This window comes from Porites lutea, chromosome 1 (genome assembly GCF_958299795.1).
Source record: "Porites lutea chromosome 1, jaPorLute2.1, whole genome shotgun sequence".
NCBI classification, from domain to species: domain Eukaryota; kingdom Metazoa; phylum Cnidaria; class Anthozoa; order Scleractinia; family Poritidae; genus Porites; species Porites lutea.
Window position 1 is genome coordinate 17312027 of NC_133201.1, and position 18258 is coordinate 17330284.

At 37.4% G+C, this 18258-nt stretch overlaps 1 long non-coding RNA gene across 4 annotated transcripts; it reads left to right on the forward strand.

Annotated features, from left to right (window-relative positions):
• The first annotated feature begins 3990 nt into the window (after positions 1-3990).
• On the forward strand, positions 3991-17922 carry LOC140935756 (uncharacterized). 4 transcript variants are annotated; one of them, XR_012165252.1, is made up of 4 exons: positions 3991-4069; positions 10404-10465; positions 16156-16211; positions 17745-17922. It is a non-coding gene; the product is annotated as an uncharacterized lncRNA (long non-coding RNA). The 4 variants fall into 4 exon arrangements; XR_012165251.1 differs by lacking the exon at positions 16156-16211 and having other exon boundaries at positions 4031-4069; XR_012165256.1 differs by lacking the exons at positions 3991-4069; positions 10404-10465; positions 16156-16211 and adding an exon at positions 13094-13282.
• Positions 17923-18258: the final 336 nt, after the last annotated feature.

Sequence of the window (18258 nt, forward strand, 5' to 3'; positions counted from 1 at the left end):
GCCTTTTACACCAAGTAAAAACGAGCTAATAATTATTATGAATATTCCTCGTTCTATAAGCCAACCACGCAAAACAAGTTCGCTTTTACACCAAGTAAAAGCGCGCTATAATTCTTATGAATATTCCTCGTTCTATAAGACAACCACGCAAAACAAGTAAACTTTTACACCAAGTAAAAACGCGCTAATAATTATTATGAATATGCCTCGTTCTACAAGCCAACCACACAAAACAAGTTGCCTTTTACACCAAGTATAAACGCGCTAATAATTATTATGAATATTTCTCGTTCTATAAGCCAACCACGCAAAACAAGTTCGCTGTTACACCAATTAAAAACGCGCCATAATTCTTATGAATATTCCTCGTTCTATAGGCCAACCACGCAAAACAAGTTCGCTTTCACACAAAGTAGAAACGCGCTAATTGTTACAAAGCGAGGGCGACCTATATATCTAGCGCTAATAATATCTCAAGGTGCTGCGAGTATAACAAACATCCTACGAACATTAAAATTGAAAGGTAACGCGTCACTGTCGTGTTCGTTCTGTTTATTGTGATTCACGAGAAAACAACAACATGACATATGAATGTCTTCTTTCCTGTACGCAAGCACTATTTTTTGGTAATTCTTACTTGTTTAAAAGAACCCAAAACAACGCGGAAAGGCGCGAAACTAGCAAAGTGGTATTGAGGCAACAGGTTTTAACAACTGTACTTAACTCACTGTGAAATTAACTTCCGAAATTTCCTAGCGCAATGTCATTATCTACATGGAAGTGTTTAAAGCAAAACAAGTTTTCAATGAATAGTTTCCGAAAAGGGTGGTTATATCATGCTGTTGGTTATGACTTTGTATTGTATTTGGTGGCTCCTAAAAGAGCCGTTTTATATTCAAGTGACTGAAGTCACTTTTCACTGTTGACGTGGGGTTTGTCGTGGTAACCCATTGAGGTACAACAGTTTGCTATAATCAAGGTCGTAGTAAAACCATTGATGTCTTTTACTGTCAACGTTGTCGTTGACAAATTGTATTTGCCGTGATCTTTTCTCGGCTGTTGCTTGCGATGAGGCCCAGGACTGAGCTAGAAGAATCCATCTATTGATGATTTCAGGATTGCACCCGTTGCCGTGGAAAAAACAGCAGAAGTTTGAATGTCTCCTTATCACCCATAAACTTATGAATCGATGGAGATTTTTATTTCTTATGTTATATTTACTAGACTGCCACAAAGAAGATGTAGACCAACAAAACTCCTGGTAGCTTCTATGTTGTAAATCCAATCGCAAAACATGTCTTAACTTCTATCGATGTCACAATTTCTCTGAAAATTCACATTCGCTTTTCTTAAACTGGGAACCCAATTAATAAAATTAAAACACTCTGTTTCTAACAATAAACACCATGAATGGAACAGCAGTAAAGGATCTGCCAATTGAGTACAACTTTCAATCAACTTTCATCAATTTCTATTGGTATCAATCGTTCCATTCGTTCCAATGGACCATTGGAATTGCCCTGTACCCAGCTAGACTACATCAGAAAATAATCTAAGTCCGCTTAATGAGATGCATATTCACCAATAGAACCATTGGAATAGGGTGCTTTTCCATTGGTACCAATGGACCATTGGAATTGCCCTGTGCCTAGCCAGACCACATCAGAAAATAATCTAAGTCCCCTTAATAAGATGCATGTTCACCAACAGAACCATTGGAATAGGGTGCTTTTCCATTGGTACCAATCGTACCATTGGTACCAATGGACCATTGGAATTGCCCTGTACCCAGCCAGACCACATCAGAAAATAATCTAAGTCCCCTTAATGAGATGCATATTCACCAATAGAACCATTGGAATAGGGTGCTTTTCCATTGGTACCAGTCGTACCATTGGTACCAATCGACCATTGGAATTGCCCTGTACCCAGCTAGACCACATGAGAAAATAATCTAAGTCCCCTTGATGAGATGCATATTCACCAACAGAACCATTGGAATAGAGTGCTTTTCTATTGGTACCAATGGTACCATTGGTACCAATCGACCATTGGAATTGCCCTGTACCCAGCCAGACCACATCAGAAAATAATCTAAGTCCCCTTGATGAGATGCATATTCACCAACAGAACCATTGGAATAGGGTGCTTTTCCATTGGTACCAGTCGTACCATTGGTACCAATCGACCATTGGAATTGCCCTGTACCCAGCTAGACCACATCAGAAAATACTCTAAGTCCCCTTAATGAGATGCATATTCACCAATAGAACCATTGGAATAGGATGCTTTTCTATTGGTACCAATCGTACCATTGGTACCAATGGACCATTGGAATTGCCCTGTACCCAGCTAGACCACACGAGAAAATACTCTAAGTCCCCTTAATGAGATGCATATTCACCAATAGAACCATTGGAATAGGGTGCTTTTCTATTGGTACCAATCGTACCACTGGTACCAATGGACCATTGGAATTGCCCTGTACCCAGCTAGACCACATCCGAAAATAATCTACGTCCCCTAAATGAGATGCATATTCACCAATAGAACCAATGGAGTAGGGTGCTTTTCCATTGGTACCAATCGTACCATTGGTACCAATGGAGACCCTTCTCATCACCACTAACACCAATGGAGTCTATTTGTGAGTATTGGACAACCCTTAATCTCGGTAAGTGTTATTGGCTTAGCATTCGGCTCGGTTGATAAGACCCACCTCGAATCAGTAGCCAAATCTGTTTAAAACGTTAACAAAAAGCGAAAGCAAATAGCGACATCGTAAGGGTAATGAATCCACTCTTGTTCATTAGCGCGTCAGTACCCCTGGGGGGGGGAGGTACTCCCTTACAAGAGGCTAATGGGGATTTTCAGCTGGATGAGGTCTCATTTTCAATAGAGTTACTAGGATGGGGTCGTAAATTTTCGAATTTTGGGGGTAACAGGGATTCAAAATGGGAAGATTCTCGGTTAAAAAAATCACGATCAGAAAGTTATTGTTTATTAAATTTAACAGTAAGCTCGCATTGACCGCATTACATTCCGCCGCTTGAAACCACATTGGTAAGGTAGGTGCATAAATAGGACGTGAAAGTGAAGTTGGAATCGCGAAAATTACATTTCCAAAAAGTAACTAAGATGGGCTCTATAATTGGCCAAAAACTAGACTATAATGAAGTAGGGGCTCTGAGAGGCCAGCGGCACATACCTAGTAAACATTAACTCAAGACACCCCCCCCCCCCCCCCGCCCCCCTCGGACCAGTACCACGAGAGGTCTTTAGATCCTATTAGGAGAGTCATATGAATTTATAAGAGAAGACTGATGCGTCGTTTACTTACAAAACCTCCAAGGAAATGAGATTTGAAAATATTCCTGACGGGAGCGTCTTGAGCTCCCTTAATTTGTTGGTACCTGTTATTCTAAAGGAATTACAGTCAAATTTTCTCATTTCTACTTTGCGTTTATTTCAAAAATTGTCACATAAATAAGCTTGATAATTATTTCATTTATTTAGTTTTAGCTTATTTTTTAGAGTCCTTTTAGTTGGTGTTTATAGTTGCAGCTATAGTTTTCCCTCAAAGTTTTTACCCTAATATTAAGAGCAAGTAGACAGATGCCATTCAGAATAACAACGAAAAACGTTTTGCAATTTACCTGAGGACGGAGAACGGTTGATTCAGCGAAAGAAAAACTCAAAGGCAAGTTTTTGAAAAACATAGAACATGATTTGTTTACGCGCGGGCAGATGGCACCATACATGAACTCGGACCGATGACTCAACCGAAGGCAAATGGAAAATAATGTTTTTTCTCTTTTGATTATGTTATAAAAGAAATGGTAAACGTTGCAGCTGTGCAACCATGGAGTTATGGATGCACTTGGGAGGTTTGCTAAGCATTTAAGAAGCTAGAGTCGCACTCGGCTATCGCCTCGTGCGACTCTTACGCTTCTTTCGTGCTTAGCAACCTCCCGCGTGCATCCATAACTCCATGGTTGCACGCTGCACGTTTACCATTTCTTAAATTTGCTATGATCTTGCAATGGGAGGCCGTGCAGAAATTCCAGAGGTATGGTTGTATTTTCACGTTTGATACGCCGTAGGAGCTAAAATTGTTCGATGAAGATATCGCCAAGTGCCATGTATACAGTTATGCCGCTTTCTCACCGATTTCTTACACATGATTTTTCCCCCGGAATTTGCAGGGTAATCCTTTTACGATTATGTCTTTATCATTTTTCAAATTAACTGTATGTGCTCGTCGTTATAGTCACCGAAGAATATCAAAGTGAAGTCGTCTCAGCACGGTGCGACGGGAGGTCGCGGGTTCGATTTCCGTGGCCGGACCAATACTCAGGGTCTTAAAATAACTGAGAAATGAAAGTACTCCCTTTGCAGTGCAAGCGGCTAGACCTTCGCGTGGCTCGGATGACCACGTAAAATGGCGGTCCCGTTTCCAGTTGGAGACGTAAAAATAGTGTCCCAAATTAGTACTTTCGTGCTACACTCAAACAAAGTGCTTTTGTTTCAGGTGATTGCTTAGTTGATTGTTGGATGGGTATGTGCGGGGTGTTCGCCAGCAAAGTGATTCAGGTACATCCGAATGTGAATGTTAGGTTTCATGTAAGTTTTCTCCTCTTCATCTGCTGCTGTGCTAACATTTTTCATTTATAAGAGAATCATTGTTACCATTAAAAACAATGCAATGAGCCAAAATGATTATAAACTGGCAGCTCTAAGGACAAAATGTAGAGACATTTTCAAGAGAAATGCAAGAAAAAGATCATGGTGAATGGTTGGTCGAGCTTCTGCGTAAGCCTCTTTTTTTCCTGTTTTCTTTGTAATCTACACCTTGCACTGGAGAATTCCATAAACTTGACGTTACATCTCTGATGTGTTGTGTGACATCAGTTTTGCATTTTCACACAGTGCTTTTATTCTGTTGCATGAGAGCCCAAATTATGACAGCAGTATTTTGAAGTACACTTGATAAGTGCGTTGTGCTCATATCATGGAATTATGTTACTAGGTACTGTAGCTTCAGTTTCAGTTTCATTTCATTTATTTGCCAGAAAAATACAGTCATTCAATACATTGCATCAAGGCTGCTGCCTAAGAAAATTTTTTGGTCGTAAAATAAGAAGTTAGGAGCCCGAGCAAATTTCTAGGTGCCCGTTCAAAAAAAGTACATGTAACCTTAAACGTATGACAACTGGTGCGCTAAAGAATCACTGGAGCACTGGAGAATCAGCTAAGGAGAAATGCTTTCAATGTAGATTTAAAAAGAGAGATAGTAGCAGCACTTTGTAAATTGAAACATTTTGGACCCTGAAATCTTATACCAAAAAGTCTTATATTTACGAGAGACTAATTTACTAGTTAGCTCTTCCAATGGACATTTTTATTGAAAAACCAAGCTATGTACACTGTATGTAACTCGAAGCACATAGAGAATCTATCATTGATTTGCTAATGAGTTTACATGTATCTCTTTGTTTTATGAATGTTTCGTTGACTGACAAGTGATGTTTAATACTGGATTGCGAGAAGACCTCATGCTACATGTAGCTTAAGTTAATGTAATAAGTTGTGTGTACTGTCAGCATTTTATTATGTGCGTTTGACCAAGGAATAATGTTGAGAACAAAGATTTTACATTGTACAGCAGTTCCCAATAACCCACACCCTTGAAACTTAGGTTTTTTCTGTGCGTTGAAACTTGAGTCTTCTTGGGTGTCAATCAACTGTTTGCATTGTTTTTTGCCATTATCTGCTAGGACAAGTTCTCTCAGTGTTTCATTGGAAGAGCAAAGGCCTGCACTTGTCATAAGATAGAGCCCTTGATTCTCTTTGATAGCACGACAAATGATAAGAAGTTCTACAACTTAAAAAATCCACATTCACTCTGTATTCACTATGTGAAAAAAGTGTCATTCAAAAGACAATTAATTAGTTTCTCTGCTGATACATACAGTGTATCTTTTGTTTCTTTGACTTATTCCTTGGCAGATTTCTCAGGCCTTGCGTTTTTGTACAATCAAAAATTAATCTTAGCTACCTGAAAACCTTTGTATAGTAAAAGAAAGAGTGTTTCAGCTATTTCATTCAGCCATTGTCGATTTTGCTTCAACAGTCATTATAATCCTCCATCTCAGCGAACTTGGAAACCCCTTCATTGTTCAAAAATGTTCTTGCCCAACCTTGTTCCCAGGGTTTTCTCCCACCCGTCGATGCGGAGCGAGAGAGAGAGAGAGAGAGACCCTGGTTGCATCTGGTCAGCTGTCTCCCAGGGCTCGACACTAACTTTTCAACTTACTTGTCTAGTAGCTAGTGACAAGTTAGATGTTACTAGCCAAAAACATTTTTTACTATCCAAGCATTGATGTTGGCTTGGTCAATTTTTGAATTTTCAATTTGAATTTTTTTGAATTTTTTTTTTTTTTTTTCCATCTTGGTGAATAACCCATGGGAAGTCGGATTTCCACAATGACCAATAAATAAAAATAAAATAAATATGTGTCAAGCTGTTTCAGATGCAAATTCTTTTGTTTTTCTCAAAATTCCATAACATAAGAGGATTTTTCAATGGCTTTAAAAAAGAAAAAAGGCAAAGACGATAGTTCTGAAAAGAAACGACCCGCGTAAGAAGGTGCAAGTGCAAGACCTCCACCGCCAAAGCGGAAATTTCAGCACACACCTTGTGTCACGCTTGACTGGTTTAAACACAGCAAACCAAAATCATCTCAATGAATTGCGCTGGTTTCAATTTAAATATTTTGTTCAATGGCCCCGAGTTTTCCTCACATCAAATCTCTCAGGCCAACATATCACAAAGAAAAATCCAGCGATTTTCCCGTACTATAAGACTTTCAGGACTCTGTTTTTCTTTGAGACTTCCTTGAAAAAAAAAAAAAGAAACACCAAGAGGTCATTGTAAAAACTGTCGAAACTTCTTCACAAACAGGCGCCGTAGAAACATTTGAAAAGAATTGGCAGTGCTGTTAAACTCTGCGTGAAATTTCTTAATCATGATGCCTTGGCAAAAATACCTATACTAGTAAATTCAACATAAGTTTTAAAAGTGTTTGTGTGAACTGGGCGATCGTCTCACGTGAGCACGTCACGTATGGCCAGCTAAATGAAATGTTATCCCTTTATATTTCCAAGCGATTTTGTGCATGATTTTATCAGGAAGCTCATGTTTTGTTCCGCTAATTTTGTAACAAAAAAGAACATCGATGTGCGCTTTCAGAAAATGCTGTCTTGTTTGTCAAATATTTCTTTCAACATAATAACATGTTCAGGAACCCTTTTACGTGCCACTGTTAAATTTGCATATGTGCTGAATAGCATGTGCCCGTAACATGATACGCCCACAATGAAATTCCAAGATGTCTTCCTTGAGAAAGATGAAGGTCGGTCAATTTCATTTCTTTTACTAGCCAAAGTGGCTAGTGGAAATCGAAAACCTACTAGCCAAAACTGAATTACTACTAGTCTGTGGCTAGTTGGCTACCTTTAGTGTCGAGCCCTGGTCTCCAGAACAAAATTAATTCTGAAGGAGGAGCTTTTGTCTCTCAATTTTGTGTCTCGTTCACACAATGATCGCAAGGGTCCACAAGAGCATGACACATTTGCTTACTCTAGAACTATAATGGAAACCATGGGAAATTTCTCCCTAAACAGAACTGTCACTAGATAAACAAGTTAAGAGAAATCAAAAGCTTGCGTTCTCGCTAACTGACGACACCAATTTCTAATAAAAATCCTAATCTACGATCTTGAGTTCTACAAGTTCTACAAGTTCTACAAGTTCTATGTTAAATTTGCATTGAATGTCTGCCTGACGGTGGCAGCTGCTGGTAATCGGGCCAATTCAGTATACTGCAAAACCTACACCATTAGCTGTCTTACTGTGTAGCGCTTCAGGAGCAGGGAATTCAATATAAATATATATTACTTTTAGTGGTGGATAGAGATATATAATATTATAGTGTTTACAAACAAATGCAAAGGATGACCACCACATGACGGATGACAACAGGAAATCATGCAGTATAAACAGAGGCAAAACAGACAACATAACCTTCAAAGCGAAAGGCTTTCTTGTAAATGGTCCATTATTGTGAAAACTTTTTTAAAAAACAAATGCAGCCCAGTGATTTCTGAAAATCCTCCAAAGCTAAGCATACCTAACCCTCAAGAAAAATAAAAATACATGTACTGTAGGAACAATAAACGGTTGGCAGTCATGCAAGCCATATTTTTTAACAAAGATGCTTACTGGTTTATGGCCATTCAGTTGATTTTAAATGACGATGAAAAACGCTGAAAGACACAGAGTTGTAGATAAAAATATACTCTTTCAAGATTCTGTTTACCTCTTTTCATTTAAACAATCAAACTGTGTCCGGGCGGCATATTCTCTTTACCTGTTGCTTCAACCTGTTAATTCATTTTCGAGGTTGCTGTCAGAGGATGGCAACACTCAATACATCTTTTCGGCACCCTTTCAAACTATATAATGGTAGTCTTGAAAACACAATACATCTGTTTTCTATTAAATGTGGCCTCCACAACATAGGAATGGTAATTCAAATCCAATGCATTTTGGTCCATATGAATACCACTGAGCAAATTATTTTTGACCGCCCAAGTGGTGAATCCCCAATTTTCTCTGCATGTGCCAAAGCATCCCCAACATATTAACATTCAGATATTCTGAAGTTCAGTACAGCAAAAACGTTTGAGTGAAGGAAAGTAACGCAAGACTTGAGATATGGAGGGCCACTTGAATAGCAAAAATTATAAAAATTAATGTACTATTGCATCAGTTTTCAAATTTAACGTTTAATTTACATTGTATGTGCCTTAATTTCGCATAAAAAATATACAAAAAAGTTCATAGTTAATCATTAATAATCATGTACACTGTAACTGACAACTGACAAATGGCCTGACATTTGTACCCCTCCTGCCCTTCCAGACCCTCTTTCTCCTTTCTCCATTATTTTTTATCAGCATCATAACTATAATAATCTGATATCCCACATCCCCACTCGGCAAAACTGGTGTATCTTAACTCAATTGATAGCGTTGTTGTCAGTCAAGACACAGGCACTTTCAGCAGTAGTTGTCATTTGTTTTTAACTACTGACAGTTTAGGATCATTGAATTTTTGCTTTGAATTTGTAAAGGTGTTGAACTGACTGTAATAAACAGAAGAGCATAAGAAGTGTGCATCTGTTTATTCAGGCCGCTCATGTTTATCAGCTTTATAAAATAGACTTAGTTTCACTAACTTTGACACTTTCTCCGGTATTTTTTATCAGCATTATAGCTGTAATAATCTGATATCCCATATCCCCACGCGGTAAAACTGGTGTATCTTAACTCAATCAATAGCTCAACATGTATTGTTGTCAGTTAAGACGTTATTTGATTACTGTGACCGTCGCTTGTTTTTCAGTTTCCCTTGCAACTTCAGTACCAAGGGACAAATACAACATGTGAGAAAAACAAAAAGGCATGATATTTTTTAAAATATTAAATTATTGATTTACATGTCTTTCCTCTGTTGGTTCGCCTCCGTTTGCAAAAATTTTTACTGTGGGAAATATAATATTGGGCATATCATTGATTGCTCAAGGTTTTCAAACTAGATCAAACTGTTTTGAATAAAAGAGTCTGATGAAGCATGGGCAATCAACAAAATCAAACAATTTTTGAAGTCAATCAAACTTTGAGTTCAGCTATCGATCAAAGTGGAACTCACACAAGGAAAATTATTATAGAATAAAACCAAACTTTCTAATTCTGAACTCTTGATGGCAAGTATGTTAATATATATTGATCCAGTGTGAAAGCAGTCAAGTCGATTTAATTCTCGTTTCTTTTATTATTTCCATATTTGGAGTCAATTCTATAAAAATAAATATTCTCTGTGAAAATGTCAGTGCATTTTTTTACATGTACCAAGCAAAAAAATTTTTAAATCTGCAAGTTGAAATCATCTTGGGAATTATCCCAATTATTATTCTTTCCTCCTTAATTGTCCTAAATCGTAGCATAATTATTTTTACTGAATCCAGCACTCATCAGATTTCCCTAGCCTGTTGCTTTCCTAAAGTTGATTCAGTTATCACATTTGATTTTTTTTTTCAATATAATTTGGTTTATTTTGAGGAGGAGGTCGCTGGTTCGATTTCCGTGGCCGGACCAATACTCAGGGTCTTAAAATAACTGAGAAATGAAAGTACTCCCTTTGCAGTGCAAGCGGCTAGACCTTCGCGTGGCTCGGATGACCACGTAAAATGGCGGTCCCGTTTCCAGTTGGAGACGTAAAAATAGTGTCCCAAATTAGTACTTTCGTGCTACACTCAAACAAAGTGCTTTTGTTTCAGGTGATTGCTTAGTTGATTGTTGGATGGGTATGTGCGGGGTGTTCGCCAGCAAAGTGATTCAGGTACATCCGAATGTGAATGTTAGGTTTCATGTAAGTTTTCTCCTCTTCATCTGCTGCTGTGCTAACATTTTTCATTTATAAGAGAATCATTGTTACCATTAAAAACAATGCAATGAGCCAAAATGATTATAAACTGGCAGCTCCTAAGGACAAAATGTAGAGACATTTTCAAGAGAAATGCAAGAAAAAGATCATGGTGAATGGTTGGTCGAGCTTCTGCGTAAGCCTCTTTTTTTCCTGTTTTCTTTGTAATCTACACCTTGCACTGGAGAATTCCATAAACTTGACGTTACATCTCTGATGTGTTGTGTGACATCAGTTTTGCATTTTCACACAGTGCTTTTATTCTGTTGCATGAGAGCCCAAATTATGACAGCAGTATTTTGAAGTACACTTGATAAGTGCGTTGTGCTCATATCATGGAATTATGTTACTAGGTACTGTAGCTTCAGTTTCAGTTTCATTTCATTTATTTGCCAGAAAAATACAGTCATTCAATACATTGCATCAAGGCTGCTGCCTAAGAAAATTTTTTGGTCGTAAAATAAGAAGTTAGGAGCCCGAGCAAATTTCTAGGTGCCCGTTCAAAAAAAGTACATGTAACCTTAAACGTATGACAACTGGTGCGCTAAAGAATCACTGGAGCACTGGAGAATCAGCTAAGGAGAAATGCTTTCAATGTAGATTTAAAAAGAGAGATAGTAGCAGCACTTTGTAAATTGAAACATTTTGGACCCTGAAATCTTATACCAAAAAGTCTTATATTTACGAGAGACTAATTTACTAGTTAGCTCTTCCAATGGACATTTTTATTGAAAAACCAAGCTATGTACACTGTATGTAACTCGAAGCACATAGAGAATCTATCATTGATTTGCTAATGAGTTTACATGTATCTCTTTGTTTTATGAATGTTTCGTTGACTGACAAGTGATGTTTAATACTGGATTGCGAGAAGACCTCATGCTACATGTAGCTTAAGTTAATGTAATAAGTTGTGTGTACTGTCAGCATTTTATTATGTGCGTTTGACCAAGGAATAATGTTGAGAACAAAGATTTTACATTGTACAGCAGTTCCCAATAACCCACACCCTTGAAACTTAGGTTTTTTCTGTGCGTTGAAACTTGAGTCTTCTTGGGTGTCAATCAACTGTTTGCATTGTTTTTTGCCATTATCTGCTAGGACAAGTTCTCTCAGTGTTTCATTGGAAGAGCAAAGGCCTGCACTTGTCATAAGATAGAGCCCTTGATTCTCTTTGATAGCACGACAAATGATAAGAAGTTCTACAACTTAAAAAATCCACATTCACTCTGTATTCACTATGTGAAAAAAGTGTCATTCAAAAGACAATTAATTAGTTTCTCTGCTGATACATACAGTGTATCTTTTGTTTCTTTGACTTATTCCTTGGCAGATTTCTCAGGCCTTGCGTTTTTGTACAATCAAAAATTAATCTTAGCTACCTGAAAACCTTTGTATAGTAAAAGAAAGAGTGTTTCAGCTATTTCATTCAGCCATTGTCGATTTTGCTTCAACAGTCATTATAATCCTCCATCTCAGCGAACTTGGAAACCCCTTCATTGTTCAAAAATGTTCTTGCCCAACCTTGTTCCCAGGGTTTTCTCCCACCCGTCGATGCGGAGCGAGAGAGAGAGAGAGACCCTGGTTGCATCTGGTCAGCTGTCTCCCAGGGCTCGACACTAACTTTTCAACTTACTTGTCTAGTAGCTAGTGACAAGTTAGATGTTACTAGCCAAAAACATTTTTTACTATCCAAGCATTGATGTTGGCTTGGTCAATTTTTGAATTTTCAATTTGAATTTTTTTGAATTTTTTTTTTTTTTTCCATCTTGGTGAATAACCCATGGGAAGTCGGATTTCCACAATGACCAATAAATAAAAATAAAATAAATATGTGTCAAGCTGTTTCAGATGCAAATTCTTTTGTTTTTCTCAAAATTCCATAACATAAGAGGATTTTTCAATGGCTTTAAAAAAGAAAAAAGGCAAAGACGATAGTTCTGAAAAGAAACGACCCGCGTAAGAAGGTGCAAGTGCAAGACCTCCACCGCCAAAGCGGAAATTTCAGCACACACCTTGTGTCACGCTTGACTGGTTTAAACACAGCAAACCAAAATCATCTCAATGAATTGCGCTGGTTTCAATTTAAATATTTTGTTCAATGGCCCCGAGTTTTCCTCACATCAAATCTCTCAGGCCAACATATCACAAAGAAAAATCCAGCGATTTTCCCGTACTATAAGACTTTCAGGACTCTGTTTTTCTTTGAGACTTCCTTGAAAAAAAAAAAAAGAAACACCAAGAGGTCATTGTAAAAACTGTCGAAACTTCTTCACAAACAGGCGCCGTAGAAACGTTTGAAAAGAATTGGCAGTGCTGTTAAACTCTGCGTGAAATTTCTTAATCATGATGCCTTGGCAAAAATACCTATACTAGTAAATTCAACATAAGTTTTAAAAGTGTTTGTGTGAACTGGGCGATCGTCTCACGTGAGCACGTCACGTATGGCCAGCTAAATGAAATGTTATCCCTTTATATTTCCAAGCGATTTTGTGCATGATTTTATCAGGAAGCTCATGTTTTGTTCTGCTAATTTTGTAACAAAAAAGAACATCGATGTGCGCTTTCAGAAAATGCTGTCTTGTTTGTCAAATATTTCTTTCAACATAATAACATGTTCAGGAACCCTTTTACGTGCCACTGTTAAATTTGCATATGTGCTGAATAGCATGTGCCCGTAACATGATACGCCCACAATGAAATTCCAAGATGTCTTCCTTGAGAAAGATGAAGGTCGGTCAATTTCATTTCTTTTACTAGCCAAAGTGGCTAGTGGAAATCGAAAACCTACTAGCCAAAACTGAATTACTACTAGTCTGTGGCTAGTTGGCTACCTTTAGTGTCGAGCCCTGGTCTCCAGAACAAAATTAATTCTGAGGGAGGAGCTTTTGTCTCTCAATTTTGTGTCTCGTTCACACAATGATCGCAAGGGTCCACAAGAGCATGACACATTTGCTTACTCTAGAACTATAATGGAAACCATGGGAAATTTCTCCCTAAACAGAACTGCCACTAGATAAACAAGTTAAGAGAAATCAAAAGCTTGCGTTCTCGCTAACTGACGACACCAATTTCTAATAAAAATCCTAATCTACGATCTTGAGTTCTACAAGTTCTACAAGTTCTACAAGTTCTATGTTAAATTTGCATTGAATGTCTGCCTGACGGTGGCAGCTGCTGGTAATCGGGCCAATTCAGTATACTGCAAAACCTACACCATTAGCTGTCTTACTGTGTAGCGCTTCAGGAGCAGGGAATTCAATATAAATATATATTACTTTTAGTGGTGGATAGAGATATATAATATTATAGTGTTTACAAACAAATGCAAAGGATGACCACCACATGACGGATGACAACAGGAAATCATGCAGTATAAACAGAGGCAAAACAGACAACATAACCTTCAAAGCGAAAGGCTTTCTTGTAAATGGTCCATTATTGTGAAAACTTTTTTAAAAAACAAATGCAGCCCAGTGATTTCTGAAAATCCTCCAAAGCTAAGCATACCTAACCCTCAAGAAAAATAAAAATACATGTACTGTAGGAACAATAAACGGTTGGCAGTCATGCAAGCCATATTTTTTAACAAAGATGCTTACTGGTTTATGGCCATTCAGTTGATTTTAAATGACGATGAAAAACGCTGAAAGACACAGAGTTGTAGATAAAAATATACTCTTTCAAGATTCTGTTTACCTCTTTTCATTTAAACAATCAAACTGTGTCCGGGCGGCATATTCTCTTTACCTGTTGCTTCAACCTGTTAATTCATTTTCGAGGTTGCTGTCAGAGGATGGCAACACTCAATACATCTTTTCGGCACCCTTTCAAACTATATAATGGTAGTCTTGAAAACACAATACATCTGTTTTCTATTAAATGTGGCCTCCACAACATAGGAATGGTAATTCAAATCCAATGCATTTTGGTCCATATGAATACCACTGAGCAAATTATTTTTGACCGCCCAAGTGGTGAATCCCCAATTTTCTCTGCATGTGCCAAAGCATCCCCAACATATTAACATTCAGATATTCTGAAGTTCAGTACAGCAAAAACGTTTGAGTGAAGGAAAGTAACGCAAGACTTGAGATATGGAGGGCCACTTGAATAGCAAAAATTATAAAAATTAATGTACTATTGCATCAGTTTTCAAATTTAACGTTTAATTTACATTGTATGTGCCTTAATTTCGCATAAAAAATATACAAAAAAGTTCATAGTTAATCATTAATAATCATGTACACTGTAACTAACAACTGACAAATGGCCTGACATTTGTACCCCTCCTGCCCTTCCAGACCCTCTTTCTCCTTTCTCCATTATTTTTTATCAGCATCATAACTATAATAATCTGATATCCCACATCCCCACTCGGCAAAACTGGTGTATCTTAACTCAGTTGATAGCGTTGTTGTCAGTCAAGACACAGGCACTTTCAGCAGTAGTTGTCATTTGTTTTTAACTACTGACAGTTTAGGATCATTGAATTTTTGCTTTGAATTTGTAAAGGTGTTGAACTGACTGTAATAAACAGAAGAGCATAAGAAGTGTGCATCTGTTTATTCAGGCCGCTCATGTTTATCAGCTTTATAAAATAGACTTAGTTTCACTAACTTTGACACTTTCTCCGGTATTTTTTATCAGCATTATAGCTGTAATAATCTGATATCCCATATCCCCACGCGGTAAAACTGGTGTATCTTAACTCAATCAATAGCTCAACATGTATTGTTGTCAGTTAAGACGTTATTTGATTACTGTGACCGTCGCTTGTTTTTCAGTTTCCCTTGCAACTTCAGTACCAAGGGACAAATACAACATGTGAGAAAAACAAAAAGGCATGATATTTTTTAAAATATTAAATTATTGATTTACATGTCTTTCCTCTGTTGGTTCGCCTCCGTTTGCAAAAATTTTTACTGTGGGAAATATAATATTGGGCATATCATTGATTGCTCAAGGTTTTCAAACTAGATCAAACTGTTTTGAATAAAAGAGTCTGATGAAGCATGGGCAATCAACAAAATCAAACAATTTTTGAAGTCAATCAAACTTTGAGTTCAGCTATCGATCAAAGTGGAACTCACACAAGGAAAATTATTATAGAATAAAACCAAACTTTCTAATTCTGAACTCTTGATGGCAAGTATGTTAATATATATTGATCCAGTGTGAAAGCAGTCAAGTCGATTTAATTCTCGTTTCTTTTATTATTTCCATATTTGGAGTCAATTCTATAAAAATAAATATTCTCTGTGAAAATGTCAGTGCATTTTTTTACATGTACCAAGCAAAAAAATTTTTAAATCTGCAAGTTGAAATCATCTTGGGAATTATCCCAATTATTATTCTTTCCTCCTTAATTGTCCTAAATCGTAGCATAATTATTTTTACTGAATCCAGCACTCATCAGATTTCCCTAGCCTGTTGCTTTCCTAAAGTTGATTCAGTTATCACATTTGATTTTTTTTTTCAATATAATTTGGTTTATTTTGATTTCGTTCGGACATCAAACTCTCCAAAAAGCTGTGTTTGACATCACTGTATCAAACTCTTGTTCGAAAGAGTTTGATGGGAATTTTGTTTAATTTTGTTTTCAGTAATACTTAGCACACCAGGAATACACATGTACTGCAATTATCTGCTGACCACCAAGGTGAGTGCTTTACAAGTTGTGAGAAAAACATCATTTCAACATTCATTCTTTTCAGGTCTTCCCAGACAGTCCTTGTTACTTTGCCTTACCTCCCATGGTATTGACCCTGAGTACAATGTCAATGATAATGTGCAGCCTGAGAGGGGGTTAAACTTTCTCCTTTGTGCCCTGGAAAAATAGGCTTTTTGTTTCTGGTACCAGGAATTACAGACAGCAAATGGAATTAAAAAACTGGTCAGTGTAATGCTAAAACTGCACATGCAGACTTGGAGTAAAGTGCAGACTAGTTGCAAAATGCAGAATGAGGACTGCAGACTTTGGTTGAAATTCTTATGTTATTAGAAAGTATAATCCTCTCTGTTTGTATGGTGTGATAAACATAATGTTTTTTTATGCTACTGCCCTCTGAAAAAGGCTAAGGAGCTCACGGTCGAAGCTAAGTACTGGCACATTCTCTAAGAGAATCTGATGCCGGGTGTTCATTAGGCATCAGAGATTGGAGAATTCTCCATTTTCCAGCTAATGTTTGGTAGCCTGTGACTAGTCTTTATTTAGACTTAGAGCCTCTTTCAAAATAATTATTCTCCTGTAACTTTACACCTTTCTCCTGCTACTAGAATAATGTAAATGAAAACCCTGCTGATGTGGTTATGAGGAAGTTTCATTGAGCAGCACATAACTAAAATCTGTGAAACATTTTGCTCTTGAAATAATTTGCGGTACTCCCTTTTTTTGTCACATTTCCCTGTGGACAGTACTATGGGTATAAAGCAGCTCTAATTTAAGCATAAACATATTATCTCTATTATAGCATAAACCCTTGTGTTTGTTACATAAGCAACGTGCTAATTTGAAGAGTGAGGTCTCTCAAAAGTCAAAATGGCAGCGAGTACATTTAATGCCGGGTCTACCGTTTACCCCAAGTCTGCAGTTCTCATTCTGCATTTGCACCTTGCCTGCATTTTACTCTTAGTCTACAGTTTACAGCCTCTGTCTGCATGAATTTACCCCTGGTCCACAGTCTTAACTTCGCAGTGTGCAGGCAACATAATATACTGAGCATTACTATGAAACACAACTGTACACAATAAATACAATGTCATGCGCATGTACAGTGTAATGTGCTAACATGATTTGTATATCATTAATATATTATGTTAAATATTCTTATTAGAATATCTACATTGGTAAAGTTATTTTACTGCTGAGAGGTTTTTTTTCTCTCACCCCCCGCCCAAAGACTACGCGTAGTCTCTCTCTCTTCTTGGTCCGTCAAGACCGTGTGCACTCCCCTCCCCTCACTAAATCTGAAGAAAAAGTAAGACTGCTCACAATCTAACCCACGCCCCCCCCCCCCCCTCCTCCACATGCATTACCATACACAAAAACAAAGGAAAAACAAAAAATTAACAGCAACATATTCATTTGTAAACACATTCTAATTGTGACATAAGTGTCGTCTGGTAGCCTGAGGATTATAGCCTGCATTATTTTACTTAAGTAGCACTTTGTTTATATTTTTTCATATAACAGATCACCTTGGTATGTGATGTTGGTGCAGAAAGTTCTTCCAAAGCAAGCAGGATCATTGAACTTAATATCAGTCACAAGTTACTGTGCTGTATGGTTAGTCAAGCAAGTCAAGTTTGGCAAACTTAAATCTTGAAATTCTACTTCCATGCTAAAGACACATAAATGTCCAACTACTTAATATCAGTATTTATTACATGGCTGAATCCTCAAGCGGGCAAGATGAAGCGAATCCTGTGTTGTTCCTGCAAGTAAAAGTTCTCTTTTCCTCTATGTAATAGATCGATAAAGCTTGTTCAGTCAAGATAGCTGGATATTGGCCTCACAAAAAAGAGCTTGGCTAATATCCAGCCATCTTGACCAATTAATGTTGGTCAATAACACATAATTATTTAGAACAATGACTAAACTTTGTGAACATCTTTTCCAGAAAGGCATTTTATATTGCTTTTAAAGGGCTATGTTTCGCTATATTTTACTCTTTGAGAGGCTTAAATGTGTCTTGGCATAAATTGAA